Source organism: Clytia hemisphaerica, unplaced genomic scaffold (genome assembly GCF_902728285.1).
Source record: "Clytia hemisphaerica strain Z4C2 unplaced genomic scaffold, Clytia hemisphaerica genome assembly, whole genome shotgun sequence".
Lineage (NCBI taxonomy): Eukaryota > Metazoa > Cnidaria > Hydrozoa > Leptothecata > Clytiidae > Clytia > Clytia hemisphaerica.
The window spans coordinates 123,252-141,416 of NW_027103643.1; the positions used below are offsets into that span (position 1 = coordinate 123,252).

The window sequence follows — 18,165 nt, forward strand, 5'->3', positions numbered from 1 at the left end:
ATAACTTGAGAAATTTAGATGAGTATACGCAATCCTATTAAACCGATGCTTACTCAGTTGGTCAAATGCTTCGTGATATTTCATCGAAGTTTAAGAATGAGACAGTTTTTACGGTTGCAGTTAAACTGCTTAAAGTAGACAATCCTGAAAACAGATGTCATCTTGGAGAAATTTATATATTTTGAACTAATTCATATTTCAATATTACCTTGTTTATTGTTATTATTATCATTCCCTTATTAATCTTTAAAATTCAAATCTTGAAAAACAGTTTCCATCTTTATGTTTCAAAATTTTAGTAGTTCAGTCAGATTCAAGTTGTTGGTGTCATTTTCACAGAATATTCACTTACTTGCCTTCTTTAGAAATTGACAGAATTTTAATCATAAGGCAATTATTTTGGCAAACCAGTCTGATGACTGCGACGCATTACTTTTTAAGATTGTGAAGCTTTTTAACATTAGGCACAATCACCAGAAACTATTTTTTTGAACCTTTTATTGAACCTTTTATCGAGGCTTGATTTTCATAGAGAAAAAGATTACTGTTTATATCTTTTGAATGCTTATACTTGAATTGAATTTTGAATGTTTTCTTGGATAGAAATTGTCTATCTATCTGTTGAAATTATAGGGGCAGTCTTAATAAATAAAATGTTGCTTAATTACTATTTTAGATCTTTGTTGGGATGAGAAAGTTGCTTTGGAATTGGATAGAACGGACCCAATGGAGCTTTTACCTGGTAATACATTTTTCGAAAGGAAAAAGATACTGAGAATCATCTCAGGTCAACAATTCTTCAAATGTAAGTCAATTTTATTTCTTTTGTACTCGTACCAACTTTTTACTTTTTATATGGACACATTTTATATTTATTTAACCAGCTGTGTATTTAATATTGTGAAGAGTGAGCGAGACATTTAAATTGTCTGTAAGCTCCTGTGAGGGGCCCATCCGAATGTGAGAATGTACAGTGAAAATGCGTGAGTAAAATTGGAGAAGAATTCAGTGAATGAATATAGAAAGTTTTCGACAGTCACAAAATGACCCATTCCTGATCTTTATTTTCGATTTCATAAAAACAGGAGAGCATCAGTGGAACATAATCAACCAATACATTCATGTCATCGTCGTCAACGAATCTACCTACTTTATCAACTAACTCTTCCACATATTCACCAAACACGTCCCTGGAAATATCTGAACCATCGCCATTTATGTCAAAAGTCCAAAACCAAACATCAACCCTCAAACAGACCAAACCACCCAACAAAGTTGTTACACCAACATTCATAATGTATAAAGATCCGATTATCGAACAATATACTGGCAAGAGTAACAAAGAATTTAGCATGCCTAAAACGGTTGTCTCGACACTAGTAAGAGGGACAATATCGAATACGATTACAGGGTGTCAAGGTATTCCTGGACGATCACCATATCCCTACACATCGGAAGTCGCCAAACATCTTTGTGAGGTTTATCCATGCTTGGTACCTTTGAAAACTGACGGAAAACTAACAAAGGTATATAGTTAGTTATTTCCTACGCCGTCTAGATCCCTGTAGATCTTTGATCATTGGCATCTTGAATAACTAAATCTTAAAGTAGAAAAACAATGATACAACCAATGTTTAATTACTATTATGCACATTTGCCAGATTTTGTATTGAATTTTAAGTGTCAACATTGCTTGTTAGTTAAAATAGGGTAATATTTTTCTTTCAGTTTTACGATGATTTTAGTAAATTGCATTTTTAGAGTGTGCATTCGGCAAAATTGAAGGGGCGCTTAACTTACGTGAAGCCAGTGGAAAAGCCACAAGGAAATTGTCCACAGCGATCCTGGCACTTTAAAAAGGAAAGCAACGAGGTATCTAACAATCAGCAACAAAAGAACCATCCCCAGAACCAAGAACCATCCGTTTATCAAACTGAACCTAACGTACCCAAATCACTTTGTTTTGACAGCGCAACGAACATGGAAGAATGAGTGAAGCTCCCCAAGAAGATCCACGGGATGTCATTGACAGATATACCATTTATCTAGAACGAGAGATGGAGAAAAAGAAACCTGATGATGACATTCTGACGTTCTATGCGGATTTGCTTTTCTCGTCCTGACGATCAGAAATCCTTGACAAGGTGTATTGCAAGAGAATGGTTTTCATTAAATCGAACCATAAAGTCATATTAAAAGTCCAATTCAGGTAAATTGATGATACTCTTCAATCCAATTTTTTCATTTCAGTAGAAATGCATTCTGTATTTTTCCCTTTTACACATTGTTTTGTACTTGTTTTGCCTTACAGTATCAATTTAATAACGTTACGATGCGTGTTACGCCAGAGTAAAAAGTGATTGAAAAATGTTTTTTATGCTGAAAGAAAGTGGACATGAGTCTTGAAATTTATTCATTCTTGAGCTTTATTCATTCACATGTCGTTTATAAATGTTTCTAGTTAATCCGAGAAGTTAGACGCATCATTCAAGATGGAGACAAGATGTTTTACCAAAAAGCAGTACAACACTTATCAGTTGCAACAGATGCTTTGATCAACTATTGTTTAGCAAAATGGTCCTCTGTTAATGCCATGAAGAATACGTATTTACCGCCAAATCAAGCTATTTCTTGTAAGTATTGGTTGTCATCATTAATTTTGAGCTCGGCTGACAGTATAAATTTAAAAGGACACTGGACTTTAGCTCTAGGCTATTGAAGGATTATTATTTCCTCTAAATAATCCAGTAGAGTTACATAGCCACCTTGAAATGAAAATACCCTTAAATTTATAATGGTAAATATAATACTTTTGACTGTGATCTATCAAAGGGACCCTTTGATGATACTCTTTCAAATTAATTATGATTAATTACTAATTATGAAGGAGACTCCTATTAATGATAATATTAAAAGAAGGGGTGATGGCGAATGGTCGTTGAGAGGAATCTCCAAATATATTTAGTTTTGACAATTGAAAACCTTTATGAAGGGTCCCTTGATAAATTGTTCAAAAAGTACAATGTCCGCCATTATGAATTTTAGGGTGTACAGATGCGGACTTTTTTTGGTAATTCCTGACAATTCTTTGGACTTTTCTGCCTATATTTATCTACATACAGCTGTATACCATTTTTGGCATTTATGATCAAATTCCACCTGCAGATTAGAATTTCAATTAATGGAATTATTTTATTTCATAGGGACCAAACTCGTATCCATCCTCTCAGTAATTAGTTTGATTCGCAAACCTCTATAGATATATCTCCTATATAGGTTTGCTTGATAGTGTGTACGGCTTGCCTTCCCGCTATGGCTCCTATGGTGGCCGATTTTACCTTTTTTGACGAGTTCACTTGATTTAGTCCCGCTGCTGAGGTCGATAAATGTTTCATTTCGTGACACACATCTTATAACTAACTTTTTTTGGTGGAAACTCGCGAATTAGTATATTTAGATTCCAAAATCAAAAAGTTTCCACGATATTATCGTGCAAGTAACGAGTAATTGGCGATTCTTTGCGTTTCCAGGCAAAGTTGCAAGGCCTGAAAATTCACATTCTATATCACATGACAGAGCTCTTCGAACTGAGCAAAAAAGTGTATTACACCAAAGTCCCAACTTCTCTAGATCAAAAGTTATGGGCCTATTTGTGGTCAAAAACTGATGGAAAACAGGGAATTTCCCCACAATATGCATTAATTTATGCAAAATTAAACACCTTTTGGACCACAAATAGGCCCATAACTTTTGATCTAGAGAAGTTGGGACTTTGGTGTAATACACTTTTTTGCTCAGTTCGAAGAGCTCTATCATGTGATATAGGTCTTTTTTTAATTTGAAGACCCCCCAAAAATCGCCAATTACTCGTTACTTGCACGATAATATCGCGGAAACTTTTTGATTTTGGAGTCTACATATACTAATTCGTGAGTTTCCACCAAAAAAAGTTAGTTCTAAGATGTGTGTCACGAAAATCGTTTTCTAGTCACTTTTTTAGATCTCAGCAGCGGGACTATGAATTATCGGGTTTGCATGGAACAGAGGTCGATGTGATGTGATATGAACTTTCACTTTTGAAAAACAAATATGCAAAATGGCGGATGAGAGAGGCAGTAAAAATTTTGGGGCACATTGTGAAGATAAATGTTACCTGTGTCATAAAGTATTAAAGAACAAACATAACAAGAACATTCTCAGTGAAAAACAAATCAATATTATTAATCAAAACAAATATTTTCACCTGGCAGCAAGCTTCTTAAACTAGCTAAACACGATGCTGCAGGGACATCGCACAGCTAGAGAAGAATTATGATTTTGAAAAGAGCCTATTAGAAAGGATTTCAGAACATCATAAAGTTAATGTACGTTAAGTGTTAGTTCAATTTCCCAATGCAGAACTTTTTTAAGGTATTTAGTCCAGGCTATAAAAATATGAATTATCAATGTTTAATGACCGTAAACAAACCCGTTTTTCCTGCGTTCCTTAAGGGAAATTTTGTTTTTTCAGCTTTTCTAAACTTCTGTTGTATAGAAGTAAATATTAGTATGTTATTATTATTCATGATGCTCAACCAGCCTGAAAAGTTTATCTCAAACAAAGATCGCTATCAAAAGTTACTAGGCAAAAACTCACTATCCCAAGTCCTCGCAGGTGAAAACTGGTTTGTTAACCTCCCCTAATATTTTAGACGGGGAAGCGTATTTTCCCAGGCTAATTCTGAGAAGTTTTAACTACAGGAAAGGTGTATTGAAAAAGGATCAACAAAGGATCATTTAAGGATCAATAGGAAAGATTTTTAGAACTAAATCTTTTATCGATCTTTTATCGGAATCGATAAGTAATCTATCGATTATATATAGAGCCTGACCCCCTGGACTAATCAAACTGAATAAGACCGATCAAACGAGTAATTTCTGAGAAATAAGTCATTCATAGATTTAGTATTGATCAAATGTCCAACATCAATAAACATTTTGCGGATCACGATGTCATATTGAATAATTAAAAACTCCACCATCAAAACAATGACAAGAAAACATTTATTACACTGTTTTACTAATGATGCATCCATGTGTTATTGTTTTAATGCTGAAGTTTTTAATTATTCGACATAACATTGTGATCTGCAAAAGGTCTATTGTATATTGATAACTGATCGATTAATATCATAATCATAAAGGGTTGAATAAAATATGGTATCAATCACTCACCAAACTACATTATCAATTTTATTAATTTACTTTACCCTGAGATTTAATTGACCAGGTTGATCTTGAAAATAGATATGTTCTTGAAATTTTTAATCTGATATATACCAAACACCAAATTGATAGCTGGTTCGAGACCGGCCTCTTTTTTAAAAGAAGAGAAGCTACTGGAGCATCTAACTGGTGTTAATGTCAGTCACAATGACAACACCCTCTTTGCAATCGCACAAACCCTTGCTGAAGTTATTTTGAAACTTAATATCGAGATTCAAGATATTTTACACTGGTTTAAGATCAATGGGCTTGTTGCTAACCCTGGCAAGTTTCAAGTTATGTTTCTCGGTAGATTCGAACCTATACATATTTTTACTATAGGTAATATCAAAGTCAAAGTCAAAAATCAGGTTAAACTATTAGGTATATTTATTGATGACAAACTACGCTTTAGCTCTCACGTTGAATTGAAATGCCAAAAGGCGGGAAATAAAATCAGCGCACTTAGACGCATCCGCCCCTTTCTTTCTCTGAAAACGGCGAAGGCTTTATGCCACGCCTATATATTCTCAAACTTTAACTATTGTCCACTAATCTGGATGAATTTTGTAAAACAATAAGCAAATTCAGAAAATTCAACGTAGAGCATTGGCTGTAGTTCATCAAGATCATGACTCTAGTTTATCTCAATTATTAACTATATCTAAAACAGCATCTTTTCACATCAAATTCATTCTTAAAATCCTTGAAGAAATCTATAAAAATTTGAAAAAACAAAATCCCTTATTTCTAGCAAAACTTTTTACCATTAAAACTTCTGGCTTCAATCTAAGAAGAGGAGAACAGCTTATGCTACCTCCAGCAAACACTGTCAAGTTCGGTTTGCAATCTTTGAGTTTTGTCGGCTCTTTAATCTGGGATCGTCTCCCGAAGGATGTGAAAAGCTCTGCAACATTTAATATTTTTAGGGGAAAGCTAAAAATGCTTCCAGATAATTTTTGTACTTGTCCATTATGTAAATTGTGGTAAATAGCTATTTTTATGAAAGTTGGAATTTATTAGTAAACGGTCACGGCTGTAACTATTTAGGACACTAGGTCCTATCGTTGTTACCAACTGAAAATAAATTGATAATAATAATCACTGTCGCTAACCTGGATAAAAGGGAGGTCGTCAGTAGTCCGACACTTTCTAGTCCGACAGTAAAAATATCCGACGTTGGATTTGACGAATGCGTCAGTATTCCGACAATAATTTTGTCCGACAACGAGTCAAAAAAACAAAACATGTATGAATGTATGAAACGAAATATGAATCGCCGAAAAGGAGGCACATCTTTTATAAGCAACCACGTGCTTACAAAAATCCAAAGTTCCGACTTTGAGGTTGGGCCCCTAAACCCAACTTTTCTTAAATTTTGGGAAGCTTCATAATTCTGAACCGGTTCTGAACATGCAAAAAGGGACCCTTAAACTAAAGGCGGCGCATTATTTTTGCTATAAATTATCCTTAAGCAAATTTGATTGGTCCTTTATTTCTAATTGTGTCAAAATGCCAAAATGAACTTTCATTAGTTTATCTCAGTGAACAACCCTTATTCAACATTCGACACTCTAAAATTTTCGTTTTCGGACAAAAGTGACATCGGAAAAAAAGACTCCCAAATTCTAAATTTATTTTATAGATTCGGACTATTTTACTGTCGGACTAGAAAGTGTCGGACTAGTGACATGCACCCGGATAAAAAATGTTCATATCCATTTAGTAAAAATTGAATTTAAAACTTTTTTTATTTTTTAAATTTTAGTGCCAACCAGTCCCCTCGCTTGAAGAAACTAAAACGTCAACAATTGCAACGCAAACCGAAAAAAAAATAATTTGCATCAACATGAAAACGAACAACAGAAAAAGAAACTAGATCTTTTGTATATATACAAGGCTGTTATCAAAAATGATTACGAAGAAAAACAATGGACAGCTTATCGAATTTGTACCGAGCACCCTGCAAAGAAATGGCACAAAACATCCGTTCAAAACTTAATCAATCGATTTAAGCAGTATGGTTCAATGGACAGAAGACCCGGATCTGGGAGACCAAGAACTGTTACAACACCTGAGAATGAAGCCTTAATTGATGAATTGATATGTTCTCAAGAGGACAACCCTGGTACACATTTGTCACCACGGGAAATAGAGAAATACACTGGAATTAAGAGATCATCAGTTATCAGAATGGTAAAGAGAAATGGTTATTAACAGTACAAGCGATTTAAAACTCCTCGAGTAAATTCTGCGACCAAACAGCGACGAGCAGAGAGAGCCACTACTTTGGCTGAAAGGTTTGGAAAAAGCAAAAGGAGTATCGAACGTTGTGTGTGATGATGGAATAAAGGTGAACGCTGTATCTTATCAAAAACATCTAGATAAACAACTCATTCCCGAAATTAATAACTTGGTTAGCAAAAGAATTGGGTATTGGGTTTGCATACAAGATAGCGCTCCATCACATAGGTCGAATCTCATGCAAGGTTACTTGAAAGAAAAGCTACGGTAGCGATTTGTCAAGTCAAATGAGTGGCCCCCAGCGTCACCTGATTGCAACCCGTTAGACTACCATTTCCGGGACAAAGTAAAAGTCAAGGTTTACAAAAATCGATTCAATGAACCGTTTGAAAGTGAAAAACAACTGAAAAGAAGAATAAAGAGAGTTTGGAATGAAATGGCTAGTGATGTTGTTGAAATTCGTAAGGCCTTAAAACAATTTGTGCCTCGCTTGAAGCAGGTTGCTGAGAAAGAAGGAAATTGCATCAAAATGACTTTTAAATGAACATTATTATAATGGTATTATTCTATTTGTTAAAATGTCAGTAATTAATAATTGCTGAATGAAAGTTTCAATTTGCTGATTTGTTAAACTTGGATTTATCAGATCTATTTTCATTTTTTGACGTCAATTTTTCCTCATTTTCTTGCAATAGAAAAATTGTACTATTTCTTAAAATACTTGCAGTTCTCTCAATTTTCATCCTTTAAGCCCAGTTTTTTGCACGAAGTTTTAAATATGCCCAAATTTTAACTGTGCAAATTTTGGTAGACCTACATAAAAAACTTGTGTAATTTAAAAAATAATTTTCGACATTTCGTTTTTCTGAACCACCCGGTAAGTTGGCCAAGCTGTGCTAGATTTGCTGAAGTAAGGAGTTTACTATTTTGTAACATAGAAAGCATCTCTCATTTTCTACTCTTTGTTACATACAGAAATTTATCATAAAACGAAATTGTAATGTGAATGGTCCAATTTGCCACCTTTTTAAAAAGTGAGCACAACATAACTGATATTCCTCTTTACCCATTTTCGGGCAAAAGGTTTAATATTTTGTTTTTGAACGAATTATCAAAAATGGTCCAAAATTTTGAAAAATGGAGTGCTGATTCCTCTGATTTCTTATTTGGCTCGGATTGTCTCTTTCCTAAACACATTCACAAGGATACTGTTTTTGAAACATTGACTTCTCAATTTGAACATGATGAATCCATTACCAAAACTCTAATTGAAATGCTATTTGCCAGTTTCACTGTGGTCTCTCATTGTTATATGCATGTAATATATGTAATATGTTACGGTGTTTTCTTAACCTTGTAACTGCATTGTACACGAAGCAAACTTCGAAAGCACGTGGAAAGCACGTGGTTAAATTTTAACGTTTCAAATAGTCAAACGTGGATAAAATACCCAAAAAATTATTTTTTCGATAATTTTTAGTGTTTTTAAAACATTTTCTGTTTGAATTACTTGATCTGAGGTACCCCGTCACTCCGTGCCCTGTGACCCGGACCTGTGACCCGTGTTTCGAACTAGCCGGTACCACCCGCGAAAATATATACACTTAAGATATTGTGTAGTGTGTATGTAGCCCTTTAAGTGGATCAACTTTCGCGAGACCATTTATTTCAAAAATGATTTGATGTTTATGCGGGACTTATTTTCCCGAGCATAGAAAATGAAAATTTTTACAGGGATAAAAGTTCGTGAATTCTTCCTATTGAATTGAACCTTTACAAAAACCCTAGCAAAATGAAAGGAATTATGTGAAAAAGAAGCTGATTTGCTAAATTGGACCGACCGAAAATTTTAAGATTCCCAATTTGTGAACAAATAGTCCCCATGAACATTAAGCCACCTAAGCCACATATCTCAACTTTATCGGATACAATTTTCAAAATTCAGTTTATTTTCAAACTGACGCCCCCACATTTATTTATTAAGATATAACAATTCTTCCAACCCCCGATTTTCCCGCTTACTACTCTCCGGTACCTAATAGCCGGGGGGGGGGCTAATTAATTTTTTGAAAATTTTCCACCCAGGACATTTTTATTCCAACCCCCCCCCCGCTTATTAAGTTTTGAGATTTTTTCCAAACCCCCCGGCTATTACGTACCCGAGAGTAGGAACACGAGAGTGACACCTATGTAAAACTGCTAACCAAGCTTTTTTACTGTGAGCAGGGTGACAATAAAACATAATTTCGACTTACGCAGGTTTTACTGGGGTTTCTTCACAGAAACCTTTTCCCTATGAATCTTGGCAGGGAGCAGAATTGATTCATGCAGTAATGTAGAGGTTTAACAGAGCCTTTAATTAGCGGAAAGCTTCGAGACAACGAATTATTGACAGAGAATAGGAGGTATCTACCTTTTAGAGAATTTTGATTCATGGGCTATAATCTAAATGCCATACCAAGTTGTCACAAAACTTATACTTCGGTTTGAAATAATTTTTAGAGAAAAATTCTGCTACGCTTACGGAGTATGTAAATCCTTAAGTCTTGGAATGAATAAAAAGTATATATGTATGTATTGATACTTGAATTTTTACATTGCTAACGAATTGCAGGCTTCAATAATAAGCATTATATAATTACAAAATATTAATGATATCATTATTTTCGGAAAATTTAATGTAGTAAGTGGAATTGAAGATTCTCATCGTTAATATATGGCAAAGAACAAGCTCAACAACTCTACTTTAACCAGGTAATTGTTTATAGGAGATTTATTAGATAAATTATAGGAGAATACTAAGGAAATACTAATCGATAAAGTACAAAGCAATTGTATGCATTGCTTTGAAAAGTGTGTCGGTACATCTATTTGTTAAACTTTTTCAAAACTCTTTAGTGACGTACCTTTAATGCTGACAACCGACCAATTTAAGGCTGCCTTTTGATGGTTTTTAATTGTCTTTTTATTAAGAAAAGACGAAAATTCTTTTAAATTCAATGTAGTCTAGAAAGGGACGGCCGTTACTTTTCAAAATCAAAAGCCCACGTGACAAATTTAATTTTTTTGTTTTTTTGTTTAGTTTTTCCAGGTTACTGAAGCCCCTAGGTTTTGATAATCTTTTTAAACACTTTGGTAAAATATGTTAAGCATTCGTCGCTAGAAAGTTATAAATCAAAGAGCATTCGCCGCGAACGCTTCCATATTGTCATGAAATGCAAATCATTCGCCACAAACGTTTAAGCATTCGCGACGAACGCCTCCATGTTAAAGCATTCGTCACGAACGCTAAGATATTGTCATGAAATGCAAAGTATTCGTGGCAAACATCTAAGCAATCGTCATAAATCATAAAGCATTCGTGACGAACGTCTCCCTGTTAAAGCATTCGTCACGAACGTGAAGATATTGTCAGGAAATGCAAAGCATTTGTCACAAACGTCTAAGCATTCGCCATAAATCATAAAGCATTCGTGACGAACGCATCCCTGTTAAAGCGTTCGTCGCTGAGTCAAAATTGAGAAAGCTTTTAAAGAAAGTCACGCTAAAAGCATTGGTGACGAACGGAGAGACCGTTCGTGTGTCAAGCAGCCACCGACGAATATTCGTAAATACCTGTTCTTATTTGACAGCTGGAAGGAATTTTTTATTTTTAGAACAGATACCCCAATTTCTAGGGTACTAATTTTCTACTCCGAGCAGATCAAATGATTACCATTCGTTACTAGAACAGATCGTGTTTATCCAGCCAAGCAAAGCTAAAGCCAATAAAACAGATTCTATTTTCTGAGAAAGGAATAGAACAGATCATAGAATCGGATTTCCTGTAAAATTAATATCTGTTCTTATTTACCAGCTGGAAATATTTTTAATTTTAGAACAGATCATAAAAATTAGTTTTCTTAAAAATATCTGTTCTTACTTGCCAGCTGAAAATATTTTCAATGTTAGAACAGATCCCTAATTTCCAGTTGGAAACCTTTAGAACAGATCAGAAAGGAGCGAGTGCTTACGATGCAGAACTTATAAGAACAGATAACGAATTTCCAGCTGGAAAAGTTATAGAAAAGATCAAAACGATGGCCAAAGCGGGCAGCGGGGGTAAGGTTTTAGAAAAGATAGTATTTCCCAGCTGGTGCAAAATTGGGAAGCATATATTTTAGGGAAAAGATCGGCCATAATTTTTGCTTAAAACTGATCGAAAATTTCCAGGTGGCAGACCTTTATGTAAGAACACGGATCAATAAATTCTAGGTAGACAAATTTCCTGTTTTTCTTAGAACAGATCGATATTTTCAGCTGGAACATGCCTTTAGAACAGATATTTGATATTTTGAAGAAACCCCTCGGTGGCTGCTTTCGTGATATGGCTTACTCCAGATTTAGGATATCGTTCTTTTCACTTTCTGAAAATATGGGATGTCGTCAGATCGAACTGTTTTCTTTTACCATCTGGAGAACTAAGGAAAGAGCATATCAAACTAGTTGGTCATAGTTCGGACTCCAATATAGCTGGACTCCAATTGGCAGCTGCTGTCTCATTAATGACACCTCAATCTCAGGCATCTAATGTTGGTGTTAAACATTTGACTCTTGGTACAGGAGAAAGTCAGTTTACTGCACCATACTTCCTTCCATAGCTTACCTAGATAATGATCATAATATGCGTCTTTTTCTGAAGTGCTTGAAATAGAATACCTTGGATCTTTATTCCTTGTTGAACAAATTCCTACATTGCCTCTATTACTCATTATCGAGAGCTAAAGGATGTTCTTGATCATAGTGGTAATTCTCATATGTGACCCCCCAAGCGATTTGGAGTACATTAAAAATGAGACCGGTCTTGGTGCGGACAGATCGATAAAATGTGCGGCAAAAAAGCGGCGAAACGATTTACCGTGCGGTAAAATTATACCTTTGTATCGGCCAGAAATCATCCAAAAATCTTTTCTAAAAATCCATTCAAACGCACTCGATCGGTCACTAAAGAGCACCATTTGAATGAGTGCGGTATTCAGTGCGGTCATGGTGCGGACATTTTGCCGTTCGAAACGTTTGCCAGCAAACGAGAAATCATAACAAACAGCATACAGCATACATACAAACGGCGGGGACCGCACCATCGTCCGCTTTAGTCGGCGTTTTGTACGCACGAACCATACGGTACTGTGCGGTCTTCTGGCCACTTTTTTCAACTTTTACTCGCACAATTAACCAGTAGGAAAGCGACACGAGCACGACCGCACCAAGACCGGTCTCGTTTTTAATGTACTCCAAATCGTTTGGAGGGTCACATATTTGCTCATTTTCTACCAATGATTTGCTTTTCGCTCGCTTGCTAGACCAGAATGTTGATGCAACTTTAAAGGTTTTTACCACACAAGTTGCACAACTTCTGCATAAACATGTTCCAGGCTCCTCAGGAAGCGATAACAATTTTCCGAATCTGGAAACAAATTTTGAAGAAAAAATCTGAACGTTTGAATGCGATAAAGAATGCAGCCAAGGATGCTTCTAAGCGTGGAAGATTTATCACGTATAGATGCTCAAAGACATTAGAAATTATTTTTGCTGCTGATACATATGGCCATATGCTCGCCATGTTTGCCCACTTTCGAGAATTTGGTACAGTCATGCTCCCGCTCTCCAACTGTGGTACAAAAACAACCAAAATGATTATCAGCGAGATCCAGGGAAAAAACGAACCAGCTTCAATATTTAGATGCCCAGCTGACACTTGCTGAGATAATGGCGAAAATATCGAAAGTTCAAACCAATCATACTGCTGACGACAATATCATTGCAGCAGGAGGGAAGAAACAACTAATCGGAGGTGGCTGAGAGTTCGGACTACACATATCCCGAGTCTTTTGTTGAATTCAAAGAGCAACAACAAATTGCTTCCCAAAGTGGAGTTGAGAAAGGTATTGCCTTGTTTCGAAGGTATTTCTCTGCAGGAATTGAATTTTTAGAAAATAATGGTGGTCTTGGTTGTTTGACATGATTAAAAAAAGGCGTGCCTAAAGAGAATGAGTTTGATGGTTGTGTCAATGAAAAGTTTAGAGAAGTTGAATTTGAAAGCAGATGAACTTCTTTCTAAGGGAGCTGCGAATGAAGAAAATTAAATCACCAACTATTTTAACCCTGATCAAACTACACTCAGTGACACTGTTGACAAAAAAGATGACAAAAACATGAATTAATTTCTGATGAAATTCTTGATGTTCTTGAGACAGGAGATGATGCGTTGGAAAAAATACAGAAGTGTCAGATAAGAGAAAATAGTTTCTGTCAAGGGTTGTAAATGGTACATCTACCACAGGCGCTTAAACCTTTTATTCCACGGGAGTATGTGCCAAGAGAGAGGTCTCGATGGCACATAGCTGCCAAGTTTCTTCCGGACAGATCAGAAGTAGGGTTTTATGAAGTTGACGATGTTCTTCAGAAGAAATTGGATCCTAAAACTCAGGAATTCATGTACCAGGTGAAATTCAAAGGGCAAGAACAAGATCCCATCTGGCTTAGTCAATCTTTTTTCGATCGTCCAATCAATTTCACTAAATGAAAAGGCTTTGTTTCTGCTGAAAAGGTATTTGCTTCTGAAGATTCGTTCATGAAATTTACTTTGGAAGGAGGGGTATCTAGTGGAAAACAAAAGGCTCCAAAAAGTAGTTTGTTAGCTACCACTGCCACTCCAGGGGAAAAAAAGGAAGGTTTCTGATAGATCAAAAGATAAACTAAAATTGATATTATACAGTCTGATGTCGAAGAGGATGGAACTAGTTTGAGTGATGAAAGAATTTTTGAGGATGCACTTCAAAAGGTTGCAAATGAAAGCCGGATTAACAATATTGTGATAAAGAAAGCTGGTGAAATGATCAAAAGACAGTTCCCAAAGATAGAAGGCTTGCAGGATTCAATGAGATCAAGGAGTCAGCGTTCAAAGCTTAAACCAGTGTCAGTAGATAATGTCAAGTTTACAAATTCACCATGATGGTCACAGCCATTGGGTATTATTATCTACGACAGCCTGTATTGTGAGCCATCCCCTAACTTGAAGGCTTAATTGTTACAGTGCTATGGGAATCTTCTTGAAGAAAGAAAGCATAAGCTTCTATACAAAAACGGAGTAAAATCAACATAAAAGGGCTTGCGGAACGAACGTTCTGTTTTCGCAATGCGAAGAAATCTAAAATGTACTACTTTTTATAAGCAAGTGTCTGCCCCTATGGCGCTATGTCAGGCTCGCATTACGCTTAGCATTATATTGTTCTTAAAACAAAAGAGCCAACAAATGATAAAGGTACCAAAAACTGAGTCTGTACATGCTAATAAATGTTAAATGCTTATAGAAAAAAAAACATGTAGTTATTCAAAAGACCATCGCCTGGTCGCGTTCTCCCAACAACTATGCCAAGGTGGAGAATGTTGGAAAAATTAGAAATGCAGACAGGGGTGTTCCAAAAGCACCTGGAGGTATTTGAAAAGTCATTTGTACTCAATTTTGTAATTTTTTTTTAACAGCTTTAAAAAATCTTGCTGATTAAATTACAAAAATATTTGCTCAATATATACAACTTTCCTCAGCATAAAATAACAAAAATTAATATCAACAATAAAAAAATAAAACTCAAAAAATAGCACCGTAGCTGATTGTACTGTACAGAGAGTATTTTATACAAGGCTTTTGAACTAAAAATAATTTGATGTGTCTTAAAAAAATCTTCTAGAATTTTTCAACATAAGTATCTGTGAAAATAGACCCTCTCTTAAATTAATAATAAAACGCTCCAGCATAAAAAGAACGATGAGGAGCGGTGGAATTTGGCACAGACACCCTTGAGAATAAACTCTATTGACTTCCAATAGTTTCCAATTTCAAAGATGAACCCTCTCCCCCACATGACCCCATTTTGTCATTTTGGCCGAAATGAGGTTTGACGGTTGCAAATTTTTAGAGGGAGCACACTGCGACGGAGAGCAGTAAAATTTGGCACAGAAACCCTTGAGAATAAACTCTATTGACTTCCAATAGTTTCCAATTCCAAAAGTAATCACAGGAACTTCAAAAACCAAATTTGAGAATATCAAACGTCAAACGTAGAATATCAAACCAACTTCAACTTAATATCGAATCATATTTTATCGAATCTGGATAGGAATAATAGTGTAATGTTTGCTTGATCTCAAACCACAAAGTCTTTCTCGTTTCATGAAGAATAATTAAAAAACTCTTAAAAATAATGTGTCTGTTCTTCACGTTGTAAAGTCTAAAAGTTAAAATAATTCGAAGTCTAAATGTTGTTTTTCACACCGTTCCTCCTCAACGAATTTTACTGACCACCACAATCACCAAAGCAAATATTTCAATGGCGTATGATCTTTTTTGTAAAAGCGTTACTCAAATACTTGAACAGTCAGTGTATTGGCTGACAACGTGCTGAATGTTAAGTTTAACCATGACATAATTCCAACAAAATTATAGTGTCTAAAAAGTTAAAATATTTCGAAATCCGAATGTTGTTTTAAATCTGACTTGACTGTTGCAGTTGATATTTGGTTTGATCAAGTCACAAGAACAGTTTTCCATGAAATTAATTGATCTAATACCCTAATAGGAATAGTTACTCCAATCAATTATCACAAAAAAGTACCATGAAGTTTGGATGCGACAGCCACATCAGCAAGTAGAGGATAAGACAGCCCTCACCTCTCCCAGAGGAAGTGGTAAAAAACCTCAAGAATGATACTCGAGTAAAATTTCTAATAGTGTGAACAGTAGCAACGTCATTTTACAAGCAAAAGATGACTTTCAGGTTAAAAAAAATCGGCAGGATCCTGTCGATAAAAACCGCCATCTTTGTTTATTTTTCACAAGCGTGTGAGTCAAACTCGATATAATTTCAGTTACTTTTTACTTTTTTGCAAAAAAGTTTAACTTTTTTGCATAAAATGATAGAAACAAAAATAAAGTTTTTCTAAAAGTAATTTCCAGTAAAATTTACGAGATAGATGCTTCTTTTCACTGGTTAAATCGTATCATTCCTTAGAGCAAAGTCGACATTTTTCACCGTTGTCAAGCACTTCTCAATTGTCCATCGTTGTCAAGCACTTTTCGAGACACTTCTCCGAACATATACATTATTTTTTACGTCCCGCGTACGCGGATCTTGCCAAAGGATGCTACACTCCCTATTCGGGCGCTTCGCGCCCTCATAACGGTCGTTCCGCAACAAGAAGGCTCCAATGATAGTGGCCTTTTTTGTATTGCATATGCCATCGATGTTGCTAATGGAAGATTTCCTGAGAAAATTTGTTATGATCAGCCAATAATGAGGACGCATCTTTTGGAATACTTTGAGAAGGGTCAACTTTTCATGTTGATACGCTTTTTTAGGATACAGATGAAACATTAGCTATATTAGACAGGTCAAATGCTTTAGAACCTCTTCCTCTATTTAAGACCATGTAAATTCTGTTCCATTGATAGGGTTAGCAAATTCTTGTTAATTTTTGCTATAATCTTCTGATTTATTTTATTACTAGTATTTTTTAACAGAAACATTGGGTCTGTTTATTAAATGATGAACTTCATTGCGTTGAAATTGTTCAGTTTCTTTTTTTTTTCTGCTTTCATGCGTATCATTTTGTAGATATGTTTTGAGCAGTTTTATTTTGTTTTAAAACGTACTGTGTAATTTAACCGGTCTTCCTTAAAATTACCTTTGCTGCACTGCACTTCTTTATCTAGGAGAACAGTGAAAAAAGCCACCTAAATGCTTATATTTTGGCATCTTTTCAATTTCATAAACTAATTTAATTTCATATTAGTTAAACTAAAAAGTACAGGGCGACGCCTGGTCCAAAGTCCAGGTTTTGTATGGTTCACAGCGTTTCAACCCTGTGAATTTGCGAAGAAAAAGGATGGACTCATTCAAGCAACTTAATATATTTAAAATTATTAAACTTGAGACTTTCTTATCCTATATTAGATTAAGATAAACATGTCCAAAAGGAGTAACCTTTTTCCAGAGCTGTCAGAAGCAGTGCAGGATGATGATAGTCTTGACAGCGATGATGGGGTTACTCTCCCAACGAACGGCTTACCACCCTAATCGGAGGAGACGGGTCGAAATAAAATGGTCTCTTAAAAACAAATAAAAATATAAAGTTGAAGCAACAAATCGAACTTCAACAAATGCTTTTGAATGCAAAGCCTTAGTCAACTTCAGTTCAGTCAAAGACTTTATTTTCTTGGAAACCCGCAATGACCCACCATTATCCGGAAAAGGCCTGGAAATTTGCCTGTTATCAACAACTTATTTTTAATTTTAATCCTGTATAGTAGGGACAGTCAAGGAATGTTTATTCTTTGGATGATTTCACATCTTATTTGGCATATTTTACTTGAAATAATCAGAATATTACGCCTCATGGTAGGCACGTGATCAACGTTTTTGTTTCAAGGTTTTATATGTTTTAATTTCAAAGATATTATTTTCGAAGTAAATTAAAGTGCAATAAAGAATATGTGTCCATTGTTTTAATTTCTGTTACGAATTTTTCACAAATAGTTTACAGTGGCATCGGGAAAAGAAGTATGAGCATTTTCATTGATGCCGAAATCAATCGAATATTTGTTTGATTCATTTATGAAGGGGACGTCGAGTCACTTGT

At 35.3% G+C, this 18,165-nt stretch overlaps 1 long non-coding RNA gene across 1 annotated transcript; it reads left to right on the forward strand.

Moving 5' to 3' along the window:
* The first annotated feature begins 1,994 nt into the window (after positions 1-1,994).
* On the forward strand, positions 1,995-3,234 carry LOC136802871 (uncharacterized). Its single transcript, XR_010846074.1, has 3 exons — positions 1,995-2,209; positions 2,462-2,633; positions 3,204-3,234. It is a non-coding gene; the product is annotated as an uncharacterized lncRNA (long non-coding RNA).
* Positions 3,235-18,165: the final 14,931 nt, after the last annotated feature.